Here is an 18545-nt window from a genome sequence, read left to right on the forward strand (position 1 = left end):
GCGAGGGAGGGGGAGCAGAGACAGAACAGCCTGCTCCCCCAGCGGCCGCCAGAAGAGCTTCCCCTGCGGCCGCGAGAAGAGCTTCAGGAAGGCTGGCTGGGCTGAAAGGTGAGCACAGGAGGGGAGGAGGGGGAAGTAACAATGGTCACAGGAAGGGGAGGGTGGGGGGTAACAAAGAGCACAGGAGGAGGGGGGGGGGTAACAAAGAGCACAGGAGGAGAGGGGGGGTAACAAAGGGCACAGGAGGGGAGGGGGGTAACAAAGGGCACAGGAAGGGGAGGGTGGGGGGTAACAAAGAGCACAGGAGGGGAGGGGGGGTAACAAAGAGCACAGGAGGGGAGGGGGGGTAACAAAGAGCACAGGAGGGGAGGGGGGGTAACAAAGGGCACAGGAGGGGAGGGGGGTAACAAAGAGCACAGGAGGGGAGGGGGGGTAACAAAGGGCACAGGAGGGGAGGGGGGTAACAAAGGGCACAGGAAGGGGAGGGTGGGGGATAACAAAGAGCACAGGAGGGGAGGGGGGGTAACAAATGGCACAGGAGGGGAGGGGGGGTAACAAATGGCACAGGAGGGGAGGGGGCTAAGAGGTCACAGGAAGGGGAGGGTGGGGGGTAACAAAGGGCACAGGAGGGGAGGGGGGGTAACAAATGGCACAGGAGGGGAGGGGGGGTAACAAATGGCACAGGAGGGGAGGGGGCTAAGAGGTCACAGGAAGGGGAGGGTGGGGGTAACAAAGGGCACAGGAGGGGAGGAGGGTAACAAAGGGCACAGGAGGGGAGGGGGGTAACAAATGGCACAGGAGTGGAGGGGGCTAAGAGGTCACAGGAAGGGGAGGGTGGGGGGTAACAAAGGGCACAGGAGGGGAGGGGGGTAACAAAGGGCACAGGAGGGGAGGGGGGTAACAAAGGGCACAGGAGGGGAGGGGGGGTAACAAATGGCACAGGAGGGGAGGGGGCTAAGAGGTCACAGGAAGGGGAGGGTGGGGGGTAACAAAGGGCACAGGAGGGGAGGGGGGGTAACAAATGGCACAGGAGGGGAGGGGGGGTAACAAATGGCACAGGAGGGGAGAGGGCTAAGAGGTCACAGGAAGGGGAGGGTGGGGGTAACAAAGGGCACAGGAGGGGGGTAACAAAGGGCACAGGAGGGGAGGGGGGGTAACAAAGGGCACAGGAGGGGAGGGGGCTAAGAGGTCACAGGAAGGGGAGGGGGGGTAACAAATGGCACAGGAGGGGAGGGGGCTAAGAGGTCACAGGAAGGGGAGGGGGGTAACAAAGGGCACAGGAGGGGAGGGGGGTAACAAAGGGCACAGGAGGGGAGGGGGCTAAGAGGTCACAGGAAGGGGAGAGGGGCCAAAAGATGAGCACAAAAGGGGCTGAAGAGGGTACAAGTCGGAAGGGGGGTTAAAGAGGGCACGGGATGGGGCTAAAGAGGGCACAGGAAGGAAGGTGGCTAAAGAGGGCACGGGAGGGGGCTAAAGAGGGCACAGGAAGGGAGGGTGCTACATAAGGGCACAGGAGGGGAAGGGGCTAAAAAGCACACAGGGGGCAAAAGAGGGCACAGAAGGGGAGGGGCACCTATCAGTCTGCCCACCCACCCACACAGGTAGCAACAAGTATGTATGTCAGTGGGAGTGTGTCTGTCTGTGTCATGCTGTGTGTGTGTCTGTCTGTGTCATGCTGTGTGTGTTTCTGTGTCATGCTGTGTGTGTGTGTGTGTGTCATGCTGTGTCTGTGTCTGTGTCATGCTGTGTGTGTGTCTGTGTCATGCTGTGTGTGTCATGCTGTGTGTGTGTGTGTCTCTGTGTCACTGTGTGTCTGTATCATGGTGTGTGTGTGTGTCTGTCTGTGTCATGGTGTGTGTATGTCTGTCATGGTGTGTGTGTGTCAGTCGTAGTGTCTGTGTGTGTTTGTAAAAATAGTGTTTTACTCACTTTTTTTTCCAACGTCATGCCGGTCTCTGCCTCTATGACTGAGATCATCAAGTTTGATGATCTCAGCCAATCCGCACTGACACAGGAAGCGCCTCTAGTGACCGTCTGAGTGTCTGTCACTAGAGGTGTCACTAGGAAGCAATGTAAACACTGCCTTTTCTCTGAAAAGTCAGTGTTTACATTCAAAAGCCTGCAGGGACAGGCTATAGACACCAGAACCACTACATTAAGCTGTGTGTGTGTGTGCGCCTGCTAGTGAGTTTGCTTGCTTGCATGTGTGTGTGTGTCTGCTAGTGAGTGAGCTTGTATTTTTATGTCAATGAGCTTATGTATATTAGTGAAATTGTTTGTCTATGAGGCTGTGTATCAATGAGCTTGTGTGTGTCAGTGAGATTGTCTGTGTCTGCATGTGAGTATGCTTACTGTATAATTAAATGTTTTACTCTGAAAGGACCAATATATTATATTAGAAAAAGCTATATATATATATATATATATATATATATATATATATAAAATTACTCAATCATCTGGGGTGGCAAGACATAGCCTTACATATTACATGCGACAATATATGGCGCAATGACTTATGGGGCTGGCATAGATTTTTTTTCCCAGGGCTGCTTTGTATCCCCAGTCCGGCCCTGCAGGCACTGTGGCAAAAAATCGCAACAGGGAAATGTTAAAGAAAAATCAGCACACATGATCCTCTAGCCAGTGTGTAATTCCACAGCAGATTGAACTCTTGCTGTACAGGGGAGTTGAACTCATGGAGGAAAATTTCCAGTGCAAGCCTGTAACCACTGAGCCACCATACAATACATCATGTTCTGCATGTCCTCTCCCATAGCACACCTGTCATGTGGGTCATGTGGGTAACATTTCATAGTAAATTATCAAACTCAATCATATAGATGTCAAGATACTGCATGTCACTAGCATGATATACAAAGAGAGGCAAATGTATGACACGTAGAGGGGGAAGTTGTAATCTCTGATTTAACAGATTTCGCTTTATTAGCTTTAATCAGTGGTAGGTGAATGGTTAATTAACCCTTTCACGACCGCGGACGGTTCAGGACCGTCAGCGGTAAAACGTGCGTTTGGACCGCTGACGGTCCTGAACCGTCATAGCGGAAAACGGGCTGCAGGAAGCGATCAAAGATCGCTCTTGCCAGTACAATGATGTAACTATCTGCCAGACATCCCAGGCAGATAGTAACAGCCAATTACGGTGTGTGAGCGATCCGCGATCGCTCACAATTGGCTGCTGTCAAAGTGGGTGTTACAAACACTCACTTTGACAGTGATCTCTGCCCCTCTCTCCTCTGTAGCGTTTTGTGAGGCGAGAGAGACAGAGATCGTGATAGTTTGTTGCAGCAGAGTGTTCCAGAGAGTTGTAAAAAGTATCAGCAGTGAATTAAAAATCCATTTTAACCCCTTCCCTGCCAGATCTGTTTCAGCAGTGCATTTGTACTGTCTGTCTTTTTTTTTTTTGCCCTTAAAGGGTTAAATTTGTTTTAAAAATATTTGTCTTAGTCTGTTTTAGTCTGTCTTAGTCTGTCGTAGTCTGTCGTAGTCTGTCGTAGTCTGTCTTAGTCTGTCGTAGTCTGTCGTAGTCTGTCGTAGTCTGTCGTAGTCTGTCGTAGTCTGTCGTAGTCTGTCAGTTTCCTTCCCCCAAATCTCCATTAGATTTTTGTGACAGGAGTTAGTTTAGGGATTGCTGTTTAGTCTGTTTTAGTAAAAAAAAAAAAAAAAAAAAGTATAAAAAAAATTTGTGTGTTTGTAATTTGTTTTAGTCGTGTGTAAAACATGCAGCGTATGTATAACTTGCAGGAGGCATATGCCTTCTTGGCGTCAGACTCTGACGCCACTGACACTGCGGCAGATTTTGACCCAGGTCAGTTTTCTGACATGTCTAGTCAAGACGACATGTCATCTGTGTGTGAGCCGGCTGAAGAAAGAAGCTGTGCTTCCTCTGCTATGCCAAATGTGGAGGAGGACTGGGTACCTCCACAGTTAGCCGAGCCCAACGTCCCCCCTTTTAGTGCCAACGCAGGCATTAATGTTAATGTGGATGGCTTCTCCCCAATGCAGTATGTAGAACTATTTTTAGGGGATACCATCTGGGAGGAGATTGCTTCCCAGACTAACTTGTATGCTACCCAATTTATTGACAACAATCCAGGTAGCTATACAGCCAGGGAGCATGACTGGCATCCCACAGATGTCCCAGAGCTTAAAAAATTCTGGGCTCTCACAATGCTCATGGGGATTATAAAAAAGCCATCGATTCGCTCATACTGGAGCACCAACCCAATAATGTCGAGTCCAGTATTCTCCCAAACCATGCCTAGAGCCAGATACGAGTTACTGCTGAGATTTTTACATTTCAGTGACAATACCCTCTGTCACCCTAGAGATCACCCCCAATACGATAGGCTTTATAAAATACGCCCACTGCTAGACCATTTTCAGGACAAATTTTCGGATGTTTATACCCCCCAACAAAATTTATCCATAGATGAATCTCTAATGAAATACAAAGGGAGATTAGGGTTCAGACAATACATCCCCTCAAAGCGCTCTAGGTATGGCATTAAACTGTACAAACTGTGTGAGAGCGAAAGCGGATACACATTTGCCTTTCGTGTATATGAGGGGAAAGATGGTCAACTGGACCCTCCTGACTGTCCTGACTCCCTGGGGACAAGTGGGAAACTTGTATGGGACCTACTAAACCCCTTGTTTAATAAAGGTTACCACCTTTATGTGGATAATTTTTATAGTAGTGTCCGTCTATTTAAAACACTTTATGCTTTACAGACACTGGCCTGCGGCACTGCCAGAAAAAATTCCAAAGACTTTCCACGATCTCTCATAGATGCAAATTTAAAAAAAGGCGAATGTAAAGCACTTCGGAAAGCTGAGGTGCTTGCACTAAAATTTAGGGACAGGAAGGATGTCCAAATGCTCACCACCATCCATGACGAACGCATGTCCGACGTCTCTGTCCGGGGCAGAGTAGAGTCCAAACCAGTTTGCATCAGGGCGTATAATAAGTACATGGGTGGTGTTGATTTGGCTGATCAGCTGATGCAGCCGTATCTTATTTTACGAAAAACCAAAGCATGGTATAAAAACTTTTTAAAAAAAATAATCCAGGGAAAATCACCTTTCTCCAATTTCAATTGAAAGTAATTTCTTTAACAATTTATGGAGATGGACAAGTTCCAACAACGGTGCAAGCTGAGTCCAGACATTTTATTTTTAAGTTACCGCCAACTGCTAGAAAAAAAAACCCCCAGAAACGTTGCCGGGTCTGTTTTAAAAACGGGAAAAGGACAGACACCCCTTTTCACTGTCCTGATTGTCCTTCGAAACCAGGACTCTGTGTAGGAACATGTTTCAAGCTGTACCACACAGAACAGTTGTAAGAAGTGTTCCTGAATTTTTATTTTATTTTCTGTTTCTTTGGAAAGCAGCCATTTTTTTGTTAGTCAGTTTCCTTCCCCCAAATCTCCATTTAGATTCTATTTGCAGGAGTCAGTTTAAAGATTGCTGCTAAATGTACATTTGCTACCTGCACATTTGGCCTAACAAGTTTTCTGGCAGTAACACATAACCAGCTGTCCAAAACCAGATGACGTGTGCATAAAAACCAGAATAAAGAAAATACCACTACACTTTCTTTGGGGGGCAAAATGGTTGGGGGAAAGAAGTCAAAACACCCCATCCTCTATAACATTTGATGTCTACTTTATAAAAATATATACTATACATATTGGCATGATGGTAACATTCAGTGGCGGCTCTAGACTTGGCGAGGCCTTAGGCGAAATTCATACATGAGGCCCCCACTAACACCATTATTGGAAAAAAATTGCAGTTGACTTGTGTGTGTGTGTATATAAGAAGCTGTAGATATATTGAAAGGAAGCTTGCAGTACTGGATATAGAGAACTAGTCTTTGTATACATAGTTGCATTGTGCATTTACCTGTGTGTACCTGAGAGTGTGTGTCTGGCAGTGAGTATCTTTGTATATGTATGTATGTTTCCCTGAGCATGTGTATGTTTGTGTACTGGCCTTTGGCATTAAGTTCATGGCGACGCTATGTTTTATGACAGTGTGTACTGTGTAGAATGATTGCCTTTAGGGGGTGACAGGGTGAGTGTAAAAGAGCAGGAGGGTGCCAGAGTGCGCAGAGTGGTGCCCGTGTGTTTAGAGGGAGCGATAGTGTGTATGGAGGTAGGTGACAGTGTGTGTGGAGAGAGGTGACAGAGTGTGTGGAGAGAGGTGACAGAGTGTGTGGGAAAATGACATAGGGGGTGACAGGTGAGGTGGCAGGGTGATTGGGGGTGGTAGGGTGAGTGACAGGGTCAGATGTGGGGTGAGAGGGGGTGACAGTGTGAGGTGGGGTGACGGTGTGTGGGGAGTGACAGGGTAAGTTGACAGAGTAAGGTGGGTGACATAGTGTGGGGGGGTCACAGGGTGGGTGACAGAGTAAGAGGTGGGGTGACAGGTGAGGTGGCAGAGTGAGAGGGGGTGACAGGTGAGGTGGCAGGGTGAGAGGGGTGACAGGTGGGGTGGCAGGGTAAGTGACAGGGTCAGATGTGGGGTGAGAGGGGAGGCAGGGTGAGGGGGTGACAGGTGGGGTGGCAGGGTGAGAGGGGGTAACAGGGTGAGAGGGGGCGACAGTATTAGGGGGAGACAGGTGGGGTGGCAGGGTGACAGGTGGGGTGGCAGGGTGAGATGTGGGGTGAGAGGGGAGGAAGGGTGAGGGGGTGAGAGGGGGTGATGTGGGGTGAGAGGGGAGGAAGGGTGAGGGGGTGGCAGGGTGAGAGGGGGTGACATGGTGAGAGGGGGTGACATGGTGAGAGGGGGTGACATGGTGAGAGGGGGTGACAGTATGAGGGGGGTGACAGTGTGTGGGGAGTGCCAGGGTGGGTGACAGAGTGGGGGTCACAGGGTGGGTGACAGAGTAAGAGGTGGGGTGAGAGGGGGTGACAGGTGGGGTGGCAGGGTGAGAGGTGGGGTGAGAGGGGGGTGACAGGTGGGGTGGCAGTGTGAGAGGGGGGGGTGACAGGGTGAAAGGGGGTGACAGGTGAGGTGGCAGAGTGAGAGGGGGTGACAGGTGAGGTGGCAGAGTGAGAGGGGGTGACAGGTGAGGTGGCAGGGTGAGAGGGGGTGGCAGGGTGAGTGACAGGGTCAGATGTGGGGTGAGAGGGGAGGCAGGGTGAGGGGGGTGACAGGTGGGGTGGCAGGGTGAGAGGGGGTAACAGGGTGAGAGGGGGCGACAGTAATAGGGGGTGACTGGTGGGGTGGCAGGGTGACAGGTGGGGTGGCAGGGTGAGTGACAGGGTCAGATGTGGGGTGAGAGGGGAGGAAGGGTGAGGGGGTGGCAGGGTGAGAGGGGGTGACATGGTGAGGTGGCAGGGTCAGATGTGGGGTGAGAGGGGAGGCAGGGTGAGGGGGGTGACAGGTGGGGTGGCAGGGTGAGAGGGGGTAACAGGGTGAGAGGGGGCGACAGTAATAGGGGGTGACTGGTGGGGTGGCAGGGTGAGTGACAGGGTCAGATGTGGGGTGAGAGGGGAGGAAGGGTGAGGGGGTGGCAGGGTGAGAGGGGGTGACATGGTGAGAGGGGGTGACAGTATGAGGGGGGTGACAGTGTGGGGGGGTGACAGTGTGGGGGTCACAGGGTGGGTGACAGAGTAAGAGGTGGGGTGACAGGGTTACAGGGTGAGAGGTGGGGTGAGAGGGGGTGACAGGTGGGGTGGCAGGGTGAGAGGTGGGGTGGCAGGGTGAGAGGTGGGGTGAGAGGGGGTGACAGGTGGGGTGGCAGGGACTGACAGGTGGGGTGGCAGGGACTGACAGGTGGGGTGGCAGGGACTGACAGGTGGGGTGGCAGCGTGAGAGGGGGGTGACAGGGTGAAAGGGGGTGACAGGTGGGGTGGCAGGGTGAGATGGGGGTGACAGGTGGCGTGGCAGGGTGACGGGGTGACAGGTGGGGTAGCAGTGTGAGAGAGGGGTGACAGGGTGAAGTGGCAGGGTGAGGGGGGGTGACAGGGTGAGGGGGTGACAGGTGGGGTGGCAGGGTGAGAAGTGGGGTGGCAGGGTGAGGGGGGGGGTGACAGGGTGAGATGGGGTGAGGGGGTGACAGGGTGAGATGGGGTGGGGGTGACAGGGTGAGATGGGGTGGGGGGTAACAGGGTGAGATGGGGTGGGGGTGACAGGGTGAGATGGGGTGGGGGGTGACAGTGTGAGATGGGGTGGGGGTGTGACAGGGTGAGATGGGGTGGGGGTGTGACAGGGTGAGATGGGGTGGGGTGTGACAGGGTGAGATGGGGTGGGGGGTGACAGGGTGAGATGGGGTGGGGGTGGTGACGGGGTGGGGGTGGTGACAGGGTGAGGGAGGGTGACAGGGTGAGGGAGGGTGACAGGGTGAGGGGGTGACAGGGTGAGGGGGTGACAGGGTGAGGGGGGTGACAGGGTGAGGGGGGTGACAGGGTGAGGGGGGTGACAGGGTGAGATGGGGTGAGGGGGTGACAGGGTGAGATGGGGTGAGGGGGTGACAGTGTGAGATGGGGTGGGGGTGTGACAGGGTGAGATGGGGTGGGGGTGTGACAGGGTGAGATGGGGTGGGGGTGTGACAGGGTGAGATGGGGTGGGGGTGACAGGGTGAGATGGGGTGGGGGTGTGAAAGTGTGAGATGGGGTGGGGGGGTGACAGTGTGATATGGGGTGGGGGGTGACAGGGTGAGATGGGGTGGGGGTGACAGGGTGAGATGGGGTGGGGGTGTGACAGGGTGAGATGGGGTGGGGGTGTGACAGGGTGAGATGGGGTGGTGGTGTGAAAGTGTGAGATGGGTGGGGGGGGTGACAGTGTGATATGGGGTGGGGGGTGACAGGGTGAGATGGGGTGGGGGTGACAGGGTGAGATGGGGTGGGGGTGTGACAGGGTGAGATGGGGTTGGGGGTGACAGGGTGAGATGGGTTGGGGGTGACAGGGTGAGATGGGGTGGGGGTGTGACAGGGTGAGATGGGGTGGGGGGTGACAGGGTGAGATGGGGTTGGGGGTGACAGGGTGAGATGGGGTTGGGGGTGACAGGGTGAGATGGGGTGGGGGTGTGACAGGGTGAGCTGGGGTGAGGGGGGTGACATGTGGGATGACCGGGTGAGGGGGGGGTCAAAATGTACCTTTTTCCCTGGTGGTCCGGTGGGGTCAATCTGTCCCTGGTGGTCCAGTGTCCTGGATGGCTCCCTGGTGGTCCAGTGGGCTTTCCGGTCTGCAGCTCCACTGGATGCAGAGCTGCAGACCACATGGGGAAAGTCTCGCGATCTCCATTCAGAGCGTTGCCGTGGTAACCCGCGGCAACGCTCTGATTGGCTGGAGATCGCGAGACCTCAGTCTGCAGCTCACACCCGGTGGAGCTGCAGACTGAGGCAGGCTCTCTCCCCAGGCGGCCTGACAGGAGGGGCCTCGCACCCGGCGGCACCATGAGCAAGCCGCCGGGCCCCCTCCTGTGTCGGGTCCTCGGTCATAGACCGAGAACCCGACATGTCAGTCTGCCCTCAGGCGATTTAGGCGGCCGCGAGGCCCCTGACTGCGCGAGGCCTTAGGCGGCCGCCTAAATCGCCTAATTAGAGAGCCGCCTCTGGTAACATTAACTGGGGGGTACAAAAATATGTCAAACTGAAGATAGACTAAGCATACCTATATATCAAGTTGAAAAACTGACATGTACAAGTTCTGATTGTTGCCTTTTGGCCCCCAAACAACCCGGCAACCATATACATGGGGGGTATCACTGTACTCAAGAGATGTTGCTGAACATATTGGGCAGTGTTTGGCAGTGACACGTAACAGGATCTGTTAATTCATGCCTAAAGTACAATGTGTGTGACAAAGAAACAAAAAAAGATTACTATCCAAAAGTTTGACAAAGGCTGGTGGTAGAATTCAGTGCATGAAAAGTGTTAAAATACCACAATTTAAAATGCCCTGGGTTGTCTACTTTTCAAAAATATATGGTTTGATGGGGGTAAAATACATTGGCTCAAATGGGACATGGGCGCAGGTTGATTACATGTCAAAATTCCAAGTTGGGAAACTGATAAGCGCACCTGCCAAACGTGGCCTTTTAGCCCCCAAAGAACCCGACAAGCCTATGCATGGGTGGTATCACTGTATTCAGGAGATCTTGCTGAACACATATTGGGGTGTTGTTTGGCAGTGACACATAACAGGATCTGATAATTCAGGACTAAAGTACAAGGTGTGTGAAATAAACTGAAAAAAATGTACTAACTCAATGTTTGACAAAGCCTGGTGGTAGAATTCAGTGCATGAAAAGTTTTAAAATACCACAATTTAAAATGCCCTGGGTTGTCTACTTTTCAAAAATATATGGTTTGATGGGGGTAAAATACATTGGCTCAAATGGGACATGGGCGCAGGTTGATTACATGTCAAAATTCCAAGTTGGGAAACTGATAAGCGCACCTGCCAAACGTGGCCTTTTAGCCCCCAAAGAACCCGACAAGCCTATGCATGGGTGGTATCACTGTATTCAGGAGATCTTGCTGAACACATATTGGGGTGTTGTTTGGCAGTGACACATAACAGGATCTGATAATTCAGGACTAAAGTACAAGGTGTGTGAAAAAAACTGAAAAAAATGTACTAACTCAATGTTTGACAAAGCCTGGTGGTAGAATTAGTGCATGGAAAGTGTAAAAATTCCACCATGTGAAATACCCTAGGGTGTCTACTTTTCAAAAATATATGGTTTGATGGGGGTAAAATACATTGGCCGGCTTCAAAAATGTCCCAAATAGGACATGCATGCAGGTTGACTACATGTCAAAATTCCGAGCTGGGAAACTGATATGCGCACCTGCAAAATGTGGCCTTTTAGCCCCCAAACAACCCAAAACACCTATACATGGGGGGTATCCCTGTACTCGGGAGATGTTACTGAACACATATTGGGGTGTTGTTTGGCAGTGACACATAACAGGATCTGTTAATTCATGCCTAAAGTACAATGTGTGTGAAAAAAACAGAAAAAAAAATTACTAACTCAATGTTTGACAAAGCCTGGTGGTAGAATTAGTGCATGGAAAGTGTAAAAATTCCACCATGTGAAATACCCTAGGGTGTCTACTTTTCAAAAATATATGGTTTGATGGGGGTAAAATACATTGGCCGGCTTCAAAAATGTCCCAAATAGGACATGCATGCAGGTTGACTACATGTCAAAATTCCGAGCTGGGAAACTGATATGCGCACCTGCAAAATGTGGCCTTTTAGCCCCCAAACAACCCAAAACACCTATACATGGGGGGTATCCCTGTACTCGGGAGATGTTACTGAACACATATTGGGGTGTTGTTTGGCAGTGACACATAACAGGATCTGTTAATTCATGCCTAAAGTACAATGTGTGTGAAAAAAACAGAAAAAAAATTACTAACTCAATGTTTGACAAAGCCTGGTGGTAGAATTAGTGCATGGAAAGTGTAAAAATTCCACCATGTGAAATACCCTAGGGTGTCTACTTTTCAAAAATATATGGTTTGATGGGGGTAAAATACATTGGCCGGCTTCAAAAATGTCCCAAATAGGACATGCATGCAGGTTGACTACATGTCAAAATTCCGAGCTGGGAAACTGATATGCGCACCTGCAAAATGTGGCCTTTTAGCCCCCAAACAACCCAAAACACCTATACATGGGGGGTATCCCTGTACTCGGGAGATGTTGCTGAACACATATTGGGGTGTTGTTTGGTAGTGACACCTAACAAAGTCTGTGAATTTATACCTGAATTGCAATTTATGTGAAAAAAATAAAAAAAATAAACTACCTATGCAAAGTTTGACAAAGGTTTATGGTAAAATGGCTGCATAGAAAGTATCAAAATATTCTTAGATGAATACCCTGGGTTATCTAGTTTAAGAAAAATATATACATGTGGGGTGTTTTTTGGAGATTTATGACATAACAGTGTTACAATGTCACTATTGATACATTTGAAAAATGTAAATTTTGAAACCGCAATTTCCTACTTGTACTTATAGCCCTATAACTTGCAAATAAAAGCAAAAAAACACGTAAACATTGGGTGTTTTTAAACTAAGGACAAAATGTTTAATCTATTTAGCAGTTTGTTTCATTCGATTTTGTAGATCAGTAAAATATTTTTTAAGTAGAAGTCAAAAAACACGTTTTTTGGTTTTTTTTTCACCATATTTTACTATTTTTTTTAAAGTAAATGATATGACATGATACAAATAATGGTATGTAAAGAAAGCCCTTCTTGTCTTGAAAAAAACAATATATAACTTGTATGGGAACAGTAAATGAGAGAGCGGAAAATTACAGCTAAACACAAACACCACAAAAGTGTTAAAATAGCTCTGGTCCTTAACGTACAAACATTGCAAAAACAGTCTGGTCCTGAAGGGGTTAAGCCAGACATTGCATTGTGTTGAAAAAAATGTGTTTGTCTCTTTAAATGCATGCGTGTATTGTTTTGTGGGTCTGGAGACATGAATGTTGTAAAATATGTCTCTTTAAATGCTTGCATGTATTATGAATTCAAGGCAAAATATACATAAAGGTCCTGTGTTGGCAGGCACTGAGGCATTCACAACCAGGGATATAGTGATCCAGAGAAAAACATTGTCTTCGTCCTCTCCCTATACTACATGTAGGGAGGGTATGTACATGTGTAGCCCGGCTGTCGGGTGAGTTACCGATCCGCCAAGCGAGCGGGGAAGGCGGCTGCCCGGTATCTCGCGAGCCGCGAAATCCAAGATGGCCGCCGCCCGCGTGTGAAATGAGTTCCGCGGTCCGCGGTCGCGCGGCGCGAAAAAACAACAGAAATTAAGCAAAACAAAACCAAATTAACCCCAGTCTCCCTCTACCCGTACCCTACAAGCCCCCACGAAAACCAGAAGGAGAACGGCCGGCCCGTGAGGCGCGCGCAACGCTGATAATCGTTGCGCTCGCGGGTACCGGCCGAAAGGCAGAATAAATATACTTTTAAAAGGGGGGCAAAAAGTGCACAGAAGGGACATAGTGATAGGGAGCCAAGGTAGGAGAAATGTAAATCAAAATATAGAAACACCAAACTAATTACAATAAGAATTGCCAGAGAGGCAAAATACTCTGACCTGATGTTGGCTGGAGCAGCAAAGAAAGAGGAAGTGATGTCATAGACAGGGCCTTTTATGGGCACCATATCTTTTCTCTGATTGGTTGTTACTGTTTCTATGCTGCTGGAGTTTTCAGTAAAAAAAGATATGCAAATATGAAGCCTCCTGTCATGTGGTAAAATTAAAATACTGCAGCATGTAGGGAAGATAGAAATATGCATTATGTTACTAAGTACAATGGAGTATATAATAAAACAAAGCTATGTGAAATAATTAGGTAAACTGTAAAAAAATAAAATTATAAAGTATTGTACAGATAAATTTAAATAGAACGCCAACACGTTGATGGTCGTTTTCTTTTCTTACAGCTGAATAGTTACCTTCTTAGGTAGATGACCATGAAACACACAGCAGGTCATTAAAGGGTTACTGCAAGTCTAGACTTCTGCTTACCGTATATACTCGAGTATAAGCCGACCCAAATATAAGCCGAGGCCCCTAATTTTACCCCCAAAAACTTGAGTATAAGACTAGGGTGGGAAATGCAGCAGCTACTGGTAAATTTCCAAATAAAATTAGATCCTAAAAAAATTATATTAATTGAATATTTATTTACAGTGTGTGTATATAATGAATGCAGTGTGTGTATGAATGCAGTGTGTGTATATGAGTGCAGTGTGTGTGTGTGTGTGCAGTGTGTGTGTGTGTGTGCAGTGTGTGTGTGTATGAGTGCAGTGTGTGTGTGTATGAGTGCAGTGTGTGTGTGTATGAGTGCAGTGTGTGTATGAATGCAGTGTGTGTATGAGTGCAGTGTGTGTGTATGAGTGCAGTGTGTGTGTATGAGTGCAGTGTGTGTATGAGTGCAGTGTGTGTATGAGTGCAGTGTGTGTGTGTATGAATGCAGTGTGTGTATGAGTGCAGTGTGTGTATGAGTGCAGTGTGTGTGTGTATGAGTGCAGTGTGTGTGTGTGTGTATGTGTGTTGCAGAGCCTTGGTGGGGGGTGGGCATTTTTATTATTATTATTTTTTAAATGATTTTAATAAATTTTTTTTGTTGTATTATTATTTTTTATTTTATTATTATTATTTTTTTTGTCCCCCCTCCCTGCTTGATACATGGCAGGGAGGGGGGCTCTCACTCCCTGGTGGTCCAGTGGCATTGGCAGTTCAGTGGAGGGGGCTGTCAGAGAGCGCTTACATCTCCTGCAGCTCCTGTCAGCTCCCTTCTCCTCCGCGCCGGTCCGGTCAGCTCCCCTGTCAGCTCACAGTGTAAGTCTCGCTGCCGCACTATGACCCTGCGGCTCTCGCGAGACTTACAGTGGGAGCTGACAGGGGAGCTGACCGGACCGGCGCGGAGGAGAAGGGAGCTGACAGGAGCTGCAGGAGAGGTAAGTAAGAGCTTCCTGCCAGCCCCCCTCCTACACAGCCCCATTGTCTGTATTATGGCAATGTAAATTGCCATAATACAGACATTGACTCGAGTATAAGTCGAGTTGGGGTTTTTCAGCACAAAAATATGCTGAAAAACTCGATTTATACTCGAGTATATACGGTAGTCTGTTATTGTAAGAAAACAAAAATCCTTAAAATTTGGGACCAGGTTTCCCTGAAACGTTTCCGCCAACATCCACATTATCCCAGGTTATTGTTTCCCGATCCAATAAAATGTTTCTCATAGAGAAGCATTGATGGACTAAGGGCACGTCACAAGCGTGGCAAGTGCCGCAACCCTCCAATCAGATCATTCTGATAGAGTGACACTGAATATAATGCAATTGTATTAGAAATAGTAAACACCACCTGTGTACCTCCGAGCCTTCACACATAGCAAGATGAGCTGATTGGCATCTTATCTCGCCACTAATGATTGTCCACCTCCCAATTCGAGAACTGTGGGGTAGGATGACAAGAGGCAGGGGGGCAGAGACAATTTAAGGGAGTGTATTGGGCAGTCTTTTTGACTTTTAAAACACAATTCACATGCACACAGTCCTAAAGCTTGCACATTGCATGTGCACCTCTCAACGCTTTCTGCAAGTGAAGAAGCGGATTATGTCCAACGCACAGTGCGTTCTGATAACCTATGTTTTTAATGCACAAAATTAACATCAGTCCAGCATAGTGCTTCAGACAGACTAGATTGTATGTGCCAGAGAAATGACAACATTCCGACACAAAAGTAGGAATAAACTGATATGCTGAAAATACAGACTGTTTGCATGATGACCACTTCTAAAAGCAGAAGTGTTCATGCTGGTTGGAGTAACCCTTTAAATTAAGGAGAGTGATATTTTATATATATATATATATATATATATATATATATATATATATATATATATATTTTGCAATTAGAATTGCTTGCATTTGTATACGTTATGTTACAAAATTGAAATATATGCTCCATATCCTAACTTCTACACCAATTATTGGCATAGGGTTGAAGGGACACTATAGTCACCAGAACAACTACAGCTGATTGTATTTGTTCTGGAGAGTAGAATAATTCTCTTCAGGCTTTTTGCAGTAAACATTGTTTTTCAGAGAGTGCAGTGTTTACATTACAGTCTAAGGATACCTTCACTGAACACTCCTCAGATGGCTACTAGATGGGCATCCTGGGGCAGTGCTGCACAGTGTGCAGTACTGACATTCAGTGTCTCAAACATTTGCATTGAGACACTGAACTTTCCTCATAGAGATGCATTGATTCAATTCATCTCTAAGAGGAGATGCTTATTTTGCAAGGGCTGTGTTTGGCTTGTGCTGGCTCTGCCCCTGATCTGCCTTCTTGCCAGTCTCCGCCAATCATATGGGAAAGCATTGTGATTGGATTTTACTCAACACTTCGGTTGGTTCGGTTCTGAAATCCGAGTAAGAAAAACAATGTGTCTGCTTTGGCAATTTAGACCATTGGCATTCGGTTCGGTTCGGCACTACTGAAATTCGGCAATTCTGAACTTCGGTAATTCTGACCCTAATCCTAACCACTAACCCTAAGCGCTACCCCTAACCCACTTCAGAACTTCGGCACTTCGGATATTCGGCAATTCAAACACGAAATTCGGCCAAATGTACATTTGGAATGAAACGAATTGCACATGTCTAACATTTTATCTTTTATTACTCCTGGCCTATTACTTTTAATACAGAGATCACTATTGTTGCTTTTTATTTTTGTTGATTTTACGTATATTTGGCTTGTATGACATCTGCTGACCATACCTTCCAATAACATCCAATAAGTGAGGAATCAAAACCACTGCATGCACATCAGACTAGAGCTGGCTTAAGCTCTATGATATGTGAGTAGAAAATCTGGAAGTCTTCTATAATTGTGCACTTTACGTTGGAGTTTTATTTCTCTCTCTTTTATATATACCTGTGGAAACTGAGCATCCCGTTAACTATCAAGTCTGAAGAAGGAGGATACCTATCCAGGCAACTAGAGACTTTATTTAACAGCTCATCTGAAGCATACCACATAATTTGTACAGGCAGTGTGATGGCATGGGCATGCATGGCTTCCAATTGCAATGGGTCACTGGTGTTTATTGATGATGTAACAGAAGACAAAAGCAGCTGGATTCATTCTGAAGTGTATTGGGATATATTGTCTGCACAGATGTAGCCAAATTCAGCACAGTTGATTGGGCGGCACATCACTTTACAGAAGACAATGACTGAAAACATACTGCAAAAGCAACCCAGGAGTTTTTTTAAGACAAAGAAGTGGAATATTCTGCAATGGCCAAATCAATCATGTGATCTCAACCTAATTGAGCATGTATTTCACTGGCTGAAGATATAGTTAACACCCTTCGTTAAATGAATAATATAAATAATGCACAATAAAAACACAATATTGGAAAATTGTCTTTGACATGAAGAGAGATAAACAATTCCCACATTTTTTTATTGACCGAAATTTTGCAATTTAGTTTTTTTAATTTAAGACATTTACATTAGCGCAAATTAGACAATGACTGGTAGAGATATTGCAAAAGAAACTGAAGGAACATATGTGGTGGAAACCCAGAATTTTGATTTGTGAGTAAGAGTCCTTGCTCTATCAGTACAGTTTACTGCTTTAGCAAATATCACTTGTTTAACTTATTAGTTAACTCTGCTGAGAACATATCATTAAGATGAGGGTGACAACAATGGATTACAAAGGATCATATTTGCAAAGAATATTAAAAAAATGTTAAAAGAACACTCCAAACACCATAACCACCACAGCCCACTGCAGTGGTTACAGTTTCAGGAGTGTTTTAGTATTGTCACACAGTAGCCAACTGTTTTACTAAAGTAACAAATGTATCTGGGTCCTCCTGTGAGCTCATGGGAGCAGATCCTACTTCCAGCCTGCTCCTGTAGGAGAATCTTGTGAACTCTACAAAACTCACTAGGGTCATGAAGGCCAACACTCATTGGCAGAGAGCATCATAGCCATGAACACAGTCATGCAAAGCCCTGCTTAGTTCTGTAGAACTAACTCTCCTGCAGGAGAAGATTGGAAGCAGGAGCTGCAACTGCAGGTGCCAGGTTGGACCTAAGTGTCACATCCTGTTCCTGGCTGCGGATCATTTCTGACCGTGGCTTCTGGTATCCAGTACTCTTTTTACAATTTTTTTCTGGTTTTCTGTTCCATGTTTAGTTTTTTTATGCTGGGTTTTCTGGGTTCATTCCTTTATTCTGTTCCTGGAATTCCCAGTCTCCTGGATTCCTTTATATGTTTGTTTTATGTTGCCACACCCGTTCCTTTTCCATGAATACTTTTGTTTCAGTTGTATCCTGCAGGCAGTTGCTACAAGTCCTCTGCCCTTTTCCTGTAGGTAAGTGCTGTGTGTGTTTTATTATTGTTTATTTAGTTACGCATATCTAGGTAGATAGGACCCACCTTAATTTGAGTACTTTGTCGCAGTTGGTGGGCTGCATACATCTTGGCCATTTATGTATGTCTAAATGTTTTTTACATATATAGTACTTAGTTATGTCTCCTCTTGTTTTGCCTTGTATCTCTTGTCTTGTATTATTTTGTCTTGTATTCCCAGTTCATGTACAGTCCTGTCCTGCCCTGTTCATGTTTCCCTCATTTCTTGTGTACATGTTCTGGGTTCTGCCTTCTGTCCTGCTTCGATATCTGCTGCAGAGCCTCCCTATTCAGATCCTGGGAGGTCTGCACATTGTCATCTGGCACCTGGGATCCGCAGAAGCTGCATCTGGGTCCTGGTATGTGGCAGCACAAACCCTGGTGCTCAACACAAGGGGGCGTGCAGTTACCCTGCACCAGGCCCTGATAATCCATTTCCACACAGTGACTCCTAATATCAAGATCAGGCATACTGGGTCCCGGTTACCGGACTGCCACCCCTGACACTAAGGCAGTTGTCAAACGGAGCTAAAATTGCTTGACTACCAGCAACAGCATATTCTTGTCAGCATAAT

This window comes from Pelobates fuscus, chromosome 1 (assembly GCF_036172605.1).
Source record: "Pelobates fuscus isolate aPelFus1 chromosome 1, aPelFus1.pri, whole genome shotgun sequence".
Lineage (NCBI taxonomy): Eukaryota > Metazoa > Chordata > Amphibia > Anura > Pelobatidae > Pelobates > Pelobates fuscus.